This window comes from Hylobates moloch, unplaced genomic scaffold (genome assembly GCF_009828535.3).
Source record: "Hylobates moloch isolate HMO894 unplaced genomic scaffold, HMol_V3 SCAFFOLD_21, whole genome shotgun sequence".
Taxonomy (NCBI): domain Eukaryota; kingdom Metazoa; phylum Chordata; class Mammalia; order Primates; family Hylobatidae; genus Hylobates; species Hylobates moloch.
This window is the reverse complement of record NW_026652296.1, coordinates 24,182,947-24,190,476: the sequence shown is the minus strand read 5'-3', so window position 1 is coordinate 24,190,476 and position 7,530 is coordinate 24,182,947. Positions and strand designations below refer to the sequence as shown.

At 49.3% G+C, this 7,530-nt stretch overlaps 1 long non-coding RNA gene across 1 annotated transcript in view; it reads right to left on the bottom strand.

Moving 5' to 3' along the window:
- The window catches only part of LOC116460759 (uncharacterized), a 77,287-nt gene extending 69,779 nt beyond the window's left edge, over positions 1-7,508 (bottom strand). Inside the window, exons 1-2 of the long non-coding RNA XR_009211525.1 lie at positions 7,314-7,508; positions 5,841-5,943 (exon numbers count right to left, since the gene is read on the bottom strand). This is a non-coding gene — a long non-coding RNA (uncharacterized LOC116460759). The remainder of the gene's footprint in view (positions 1-5,840; positions 5,944-7,313) is intronic.
- Positions 7,509-7,530: the final 22 nt, after the last annotated feature.

The following is a 7,530-nucleotide window of genomic DNA, read 5'->3' as shown; positions in this document are numbered from 1 at the left end:
CCCTGACCTTAGTAAAAAGAATGAAGAAAATACGCTCATTAAGCTCCCTGGCCACACAATGGCCAACTCAGACCTGCTGATTTCTACTGCTGTGATTGAGGATGCCATACCCAGCTGTTTCCGGGTGCGAGCACAGACTCCCAGTCTTCCAATGAAGACTAGGTGTCAATGAGCAGTAATATTTTATAAGGAATCTTTACTGAACAGTAGGTCTCAAGAGTGGGCTTAAAATATTCAGTACACTATGCTGTAAACAGATGTGCTGTTATCCAGGCTTTGTTGTTCCATTTCTAGAGCATGGGAAGAGTAATTTAGGTTTTGTTTTTTTTTTTTTTTTAGATGCAGCTTCACTCTTGTTGCCCAGGATGGAGTGCAATGGCCTGATCTCGGCTCACTGCAACCTCAGCCTCCAAGGTTCAAGCAATTCTCCTGCCTCAGCCTCCTGAGTAGCTGGGTTACAGGCATGTGCCACCATGCCCAGCTAATTTTGTATTTTTAGCAGAGATGGGGTTTCTCCACGTTGGTCAGGCTGGTCTTGACCTGCCAACCTCCAGTGATCCACCTGCCTTGGCCTCCCAAAATGCTAGGATTACAGGCGTGAGACACTGCTCCTAGCCTTAGGATCATTCTTAAGGGCTCTAGGATTTTTGGACTAGTGAATGAACACTGGCTTCAACTTAAAGTCACCAGCTACATTAGCCCCTAACAAGAGGGTCAGCCTATCCTTTTTTTTTTTTTTTTTTGGATGGAGTCTTGCTCTGTTGCCCAGGCTGGAGTGCAGTGGCGCATCTCAGCTTACTGCAACCTCCGCCTCTTGGGTTCAAGCGATTCTCCTGCCTCAGCCTCCTGAGTAGCTGGGATTACAGGTGCGTGCCACCACACCTGGCTAATTTTTTTTGTATTTTTAGTAGAGATGGGGTTTCACCATGTTGGTCAGACTGGTCTCAAACTCCTGACCTTGTGATATGACTGCCTCAGCCTCCCAAAGTGCTGGGATTAGAGGTGTGAGCCACTGTGCCTAGTGGAGTCAACCTATCCTTTCAGGCATTGACTTCTCTCTAGCTATGAAAGTCCTTGGCCGGGCGCGGTGGCTCACGCTTGTAATCCCAGCACTTTGGGAGGCCGAGGCGGATGGATCACGAGGTCAGGAGATCGAGACCACGGTGAAACCCCGTCTCTACTAAAAATACAAAAAAATTAGCCGGGCGTGGTGGCAGGCGCCTGTAGTCCCAGCTACTCGGAGAGGCTGAGGCAGGAGAATGGCGTGAACCCGGGAGGCGGAGCTTGCAGTGAGCCGAGATTGTGCCACTGCACTCCAGCCTGGGCGACAGAGCGAGACTCCGTCTCAAAAAAAAAAAAAAAAAAGAAAGTCCTAGATGGCAGCCAGGCACAGTGGCTCACGCCTGTAATCCCAGCACTTTGGGAGGCCAAGACGGGCAGATCACAAGGTCAGGAGATCAAGACCATCCTGGCTAACATGGTGAAACCCTGTCTCTACTAAAAAATACAAAAAATTAGCCAGGTGTGGTGGCGGGCACCTGTTGCCCCAGCTACTTGGGAGGCTAAGGCAGGAGAATGACGTGAACCCGGGAGGCAGAGCTTGTAGTGAGCCGAGATCCCGCCACTGCACTCCAGCCTGGGTGACAGAGCGAGACTCTGTCTCAAAAAAAAGAAAGTCCTAGATGGCATCTTCTTCCAACAGAAGGCTTCTGTTTCATCTACATTGAAAAGCTGTTGTTTAGAGAGGTCATCCTCGTCAATTATCTTAGATCTTCCGTTTAACTTACTGCCACTTCTTGACTGGGCGCCATGGCTCACAGCTATAATCCCAGCACTTTGGGAGGCCGAGGCAGGCAGATCACGAGGTCAGGAGATCGAGACCATCCTGGCTAACATGGTGAAACCCCATCTCTACTAAAAATACAAAAAATTAGCTGGGCGTGGTGACGGGTGCCTGTAGTCCCAGCTACTCGGGAGGCTGAGGCAGGAGAATGGCGTGAACCCAGGAGGCGGAACTTGCAGTGAGCCAAGATCACACCACTGCACTCCAGCCTGGGTGACAGAACGAGACTCCATCTCAAAAAAAAAAAAAAAAAAACAACCTACTGCCGCTTCTTCATCACACTTGCTGCTTCCCCTGGGACTTTCATGGAGTGCAAGGTGAGGACCAGTTATGTAGAGTGTTTCCTTCCTTAAGCCTACTGAAGCCTGATAGCTTCCAACTTTTCTTCAGCAGCTTCCTCACCTTTCTCAGCCTTCAGAGAATTGAAGACAGTTAGGGCTTATGCTCTGGATTAGGCTTTGGTTTAAGGGAATGTTGTGGCTGGTCTGATCATCTATCTAGACCACTCAAGTTTTCTCCGTTATCAGCAATAAGGCTGTTCCCTTTCTTATCATTACTGTGTTCACTGGAATAGCACCTTTTTATTTATTTATTTTTGTATTTTGTTTGTTTTTGTTTTTTCTTTTTCGTACAGATGGGCTTTCACCATGTTGGCCAGGGTGGTCTCGAACTCCTGACCTCAACTGATCCCGCCCACCTTGGCCTCCCAAAGTGCTGAGGTTACAGGCATGAGCCACTGCGCCTGGCCAATTTTTGAGACAGAATCTCACTCTTTCACACAGGCTAGAGTACAGTGGCACAATTATACCTCACTGCAGCCTCAACCTCCTGGGCTCAAGTCTTCCTCCACCTCAGCCTCCCAAGTAGCTGGGACTATAGGCATTCGTCACCATGCCCAGCTGATTATTTTTTGTTGAGACGGGGTCTTGCTATGTTGCTCAGGCTGGCCTCAAACTCCTGGGTTCAAGAGACTTTCCCCCGCCTCAGCCTCCCGAAGTGTTGGGATTACAGGCATGAGCCACCAGACCTAGCCAGATAGTTTTTGTTTGTTTGTTTTGAGACGGAGTCTTGCTCTGTTGCCCAGGCTGGAGTGCAGTGGCGTGATCTCAGTTCACTGCAACCTCTGCCTCCCAGGTTCAAGCAATTCTCCCGCCTCAGCCTCCCCAGTAGCTGGGATTACAGGTGTGAGCCACCGCACCCAGCCAATAGTTCTTGAGTGAAATTAAAAGTGCTACTCCAGAGGTGGGGCATGGTGGCTCACACCTTTAATCCCAACACTTTGGATGGCTGAGGCAGGAGGATCACTTGAGCCCAGGAGTTGGAGGCCAGCCTGGACAACATAGCAAGACCTCGTCTCTACTAAAAACTAAAAAAAAAAAAAAAAAAAAGGCCTATCTTGGCTTTCAACATGCCTTTCTCACTGAGCTTAATTATTTCTAGCTCTTGATGTGAAGTGAAAGATTTGCAACTCTTCCTTACACTTGAACACTTAGAGGCCACTGTAGGATTACTAATTGCAAACGGCTGGTTGGTGGAGCGGACAGAATGCATACAATATTGATGGATTAAGTTTACCGTCTTACACAGGCATCATTCATGACGCCCCAAAACAATTACAATAGTAACATCAAAGATTATTGATCGCAGATCACCATACTAGATATAATAATAGCAAACTTTGAAATATTGCAAGAATTACCAAAACGTGGCACAGTGACACAGACTGAGCATCCTTTTGGAAAAATAATGCCGGTAGACTTTGCTCGACGCAGGGTTGCCAAAACCCCTCAATTTGTAAAAAACGCAGTACCTGCAAAGCGCAAAAAAGCAAGGCACAATGAAACAAGGGGTGTGCCTGTTTTCTTTGACTCTCACCAAAGCCTTGTATTTCCACAACATGAGAAAAGGGAGGTTCAGAAGGTGTGGATGATTTTCCTAAATCACCTGGCTAGTAACCAAGTCTGAGGGCCACAGCCTTCCTACCACAAGGCACTGTCGCCCAAAGCCTTCAGGATTAAGCTTGGCTGTAGGTTTTCCAGCCATAGGCACACAGCCAGACACAGGCGGGCACTCAGAAATTAGTTACGTGAGTAAATACCCAACAACTAGGAGAAAGCTAGGCAAGTTGTGGTTGACCAACAAGACACTGCAAGACTTTTCAGGAGGAAGATGTGGAATTCCACTTATCAACATTAGATGAAAATGCAGAACCTCACATAACAGCCACAAATCTCCCTAGATCTCAAAGGCGGGTCTCCATCCGCTCGGCCTCAATTACCCAGAGCTGAGTCACCAACTATCCACCCTCCAGTCTCTCCCCAGCTCTCCGCAGGAACCAGCTGGGGCTCTCTACTGCCCACACTGCCAAATCCAAATTCTTCATCCTGGCCTTCACAGCCCTTCCATCTCACCCAATCCAGTTGTTTCCTGAACACTTTCACTCTCCCTGGCCTTTGCTGGACTCTTTCCTTTACCCCACAGAACCCCATCTTCTCCTTTATCCTGAGATGCAACTTGGCTCATATGGATTCTCAGTGAATGCTGGTGCCTTTCCCCACTTCCATCAAAAAGGGAGCGGTGGCCAGGTGCGGTGGCTCACAACCTGTAATCTCAGTACTTTGGGAGGCCGAGGCAGGTAGATCACCTGAGGTCAGGAGTTCAAAACCAGCCTGGCCAACATGGCGAAACCCCGTCTCTACTGAAAATACAAAATTAGCCGGGCGTGGTGGTACATGCCTGTAATCCCAGATACTCAGGAGGCTGAGGCAGGAGAATCGCTTGAACGTGGGAGGCAGAGGTTGTAGTGAGCCGAGATCTTGCCACTGCACTCTAGTCTGGACAACAAGAGCGAAACTCTGTCTCAAAAAAAAAAAAAAAAAAAAAAATTTATTCATTTAAACCTATGTGATCACCAAGTTCACCAGAAACTGGCAGGATGAACCTGGAGCTTCATATCCAAGAGTCTCCGGTTTGGGTTTTTCTGGTACGGAGGCAGGGAACTGACTTAGATGATCTGGGCAGCCAGCTTGGTCTGGGCTGGGATGCCTTTCCACCTCTCCTTCCTCTCCTAGTCTATCCCCAGCTCCCTTCCAGGGGTCAGGACCCCAAACTCCTATTAGGCAAGTCTTTTCTTCCCTTAGCAACCCAGTTTCTTCAAACATGGGGAAAAAAGGTGGAAGGAGCTTCTTTTTTTTTTTTTTTTTTTTTTTTTTGAGACGGAGTCTTGCTCTGTCGCCCAGGCTGGAGTGCAGTGGCGCGATCTCGGCTCACTGCAAGCTCCGCCTCCCGGGTTCACGCCATTCTCCTGCCTCAGCCTCTCCGAGTAGCTGGGACTACAGGCGCCCGCCACCACGCCCGGCTAATTTTTTGTATTTTTTTTTAATAGAGACGGGGTTTCACCGTGGTCTCGATCTCCTGACCTCGTGATCCGCCCGCCTCGGCCTCCCAAAGTGCTGGGATTACAAGCGTGAGCCACCGCGCCCGGCCAGGTGGAAGGAGCTTCTTATCACAATATTTCTTTTTAATTTAGAAAGGGGGAGAAGGCTACGCTCACACCTGTAATCCTAACACTTTGGGAGGTTGAGGCGGTGGATCACTTGAGGTCAGGAGTTCAGGATCAGCCTGGCCAACATGGCAAAACTCAGTCTCTACTAAAAACTCAAAAATTAGCTGGGCATGGTGGTGGGTGCCTTTAGTCCCAGCTACTCAGGAGGCTGAGGCAGGAGAATCGCTTGAACCTGGGAGGCGGAGGTTGCAGTGAGCTGAGATCGCGTCACTGCACTCCAGCTTGGGCGACAGAACGAGACTCTGTCTCAAAAAAAAAAAAAAAGAAAAAAGAAAATGGGGGAGAGAAAAATGACAATAACTTATCACTTGGAAAAAGTTTTCCCACTAAAGTTCTCACCAAGTATGTCCAAAGTCCCTCCTTGTCGGGACACTGTAAGCTGTCAATAAATATACCTTGGCCATGCTCCTACATTAGCGCGCACCAACTTACCCCATTTTAAGAGCCTGCGGTAGAGAGGTCTCAGAGTTGCTATAATGGGCCAACTCCTGGTGAGGGGTATTTAGTTGTTTGCAATTTTCCCGAATGAACAGTTCTGCAAAGAACAATCTTCTATAAGCATTTATCTTTGTTGTACAGCTACTTCTAAAGACAGATTCCTAGAAGTGGAATTACTGGCTTAGAGAATCCACACATTTTAAATTCTGATACTTACTAGTTCAGAAACTTGCCACGGTAATTCTCAAACTCTAATTGCACTTAGGCTTTATCTGTGAGGCTTGCTTACGTGCAAAATCTGACGGGCTATCAGCCTCCCTCCACCGCTACCCCGTCCTCCAGGAGGAAGGAGGGGCTCCAGGTCTTTGTTATGCAGCTCTCAGGTGGAGGAGGAGGCAGCACTCCCCCCCTTCCATTTCCCCAACCTCATCTAGCACCAGACTTGGGAAGCACTGGTCTAAGGGGCTGCTGCAGGCACAATTTACGGTGAGGTCTTTGCCTCTAGCCCAGGCCCCCAGTGGCTTCCCCAGAAAGGGCAGAGTGTGGCTCTTACGCATATAGGAGAAAAACGCCTAGTGCAGAGTTCAAGCTCAGCAGCCACTACCGGAGCCCCCTCTCCAGGCTCACCTGGTCGCACCCATTTCCCCCTGGGGCTCCCCTCTTCTGAAGGTCCCTGTCCCATACATTTCCTAGAGGCCAAGGCCCATTGGTTTTACATTTCTTACCTAAGCAACCCAGACGCGGCTTTTTCTTTCAGAGGGCCGTGGGGGGAACACCACTTACTCGGCCAAAAAAATTGTTTCTGACCCACACTCTGGGCCTTAGTTTCCCTGTCTGAAATGGAGAGCAATAGGCAGTGCCACTGACATTTCACCCGCTGCCGTGAGGAGGTTTTTAACATTTGCAGGAAGTCTGGCTTCTACGGGGTGTCCAGGTGAAACCTTAACAATCTTTAATCAGCATTCTGATTGGCTTAGAGCTTGTTTGGAAAAAATTAAGAGTTTGTTCTAGAGTTCTCCATTGCTAAAGGGTAATTAAGTCCAAAAGCTGTTTTCAAAGCGATTTCCAAGCTCAAGGGCTCCAGATATCTGGGCCTAGCCGTGTCCGGGTACAGGGCTGGGGGGCGTGGGGGGATGCCCTAAGAGGTTGGTTAACAGAAATACCACAGTATGTGGTACCCACAGCAGGGAGCGGGGGGAGGGGAAGAGTGTACTGACTGGGGTGGGGGAGGCCAACGAAAACCTTCTGGAGTAGGGTGTAACTGGCAGAAGAGGAAAAAGAAACCAGACAGGAACTCCGGGAGCTCCTGGACTGATCGTTTAAGGCCGGGCACAAGGGGTAAGGGATCAGGCTTCACTACCGACCGTCCTGGGCTGAATGACACCGGTTGACTGTGTGACAAAAGCAAATCAAGAACCTCTCTGCGGCTCATGAGTAAGCCAGAGACTTACAAAGCACAACACATACCCCATCACCCGAGGATGAGACGGGATGACACACACGAAGTGCCCCGCACAGCGTCGTTGTAAAGCGTTGGCTGTTTTCACCTCTGGCCGCCTCCTGTGAGCCCGACCATGTGCTTTTTGGGCTTAGGTCGGAGGCGGCCTCCAAGATTCTACAGGCCACTGAGGTCATAACAGGCGTCCCCATCAGAGTCTAGTCCTTAACTAGCTGCGGGTAAGTG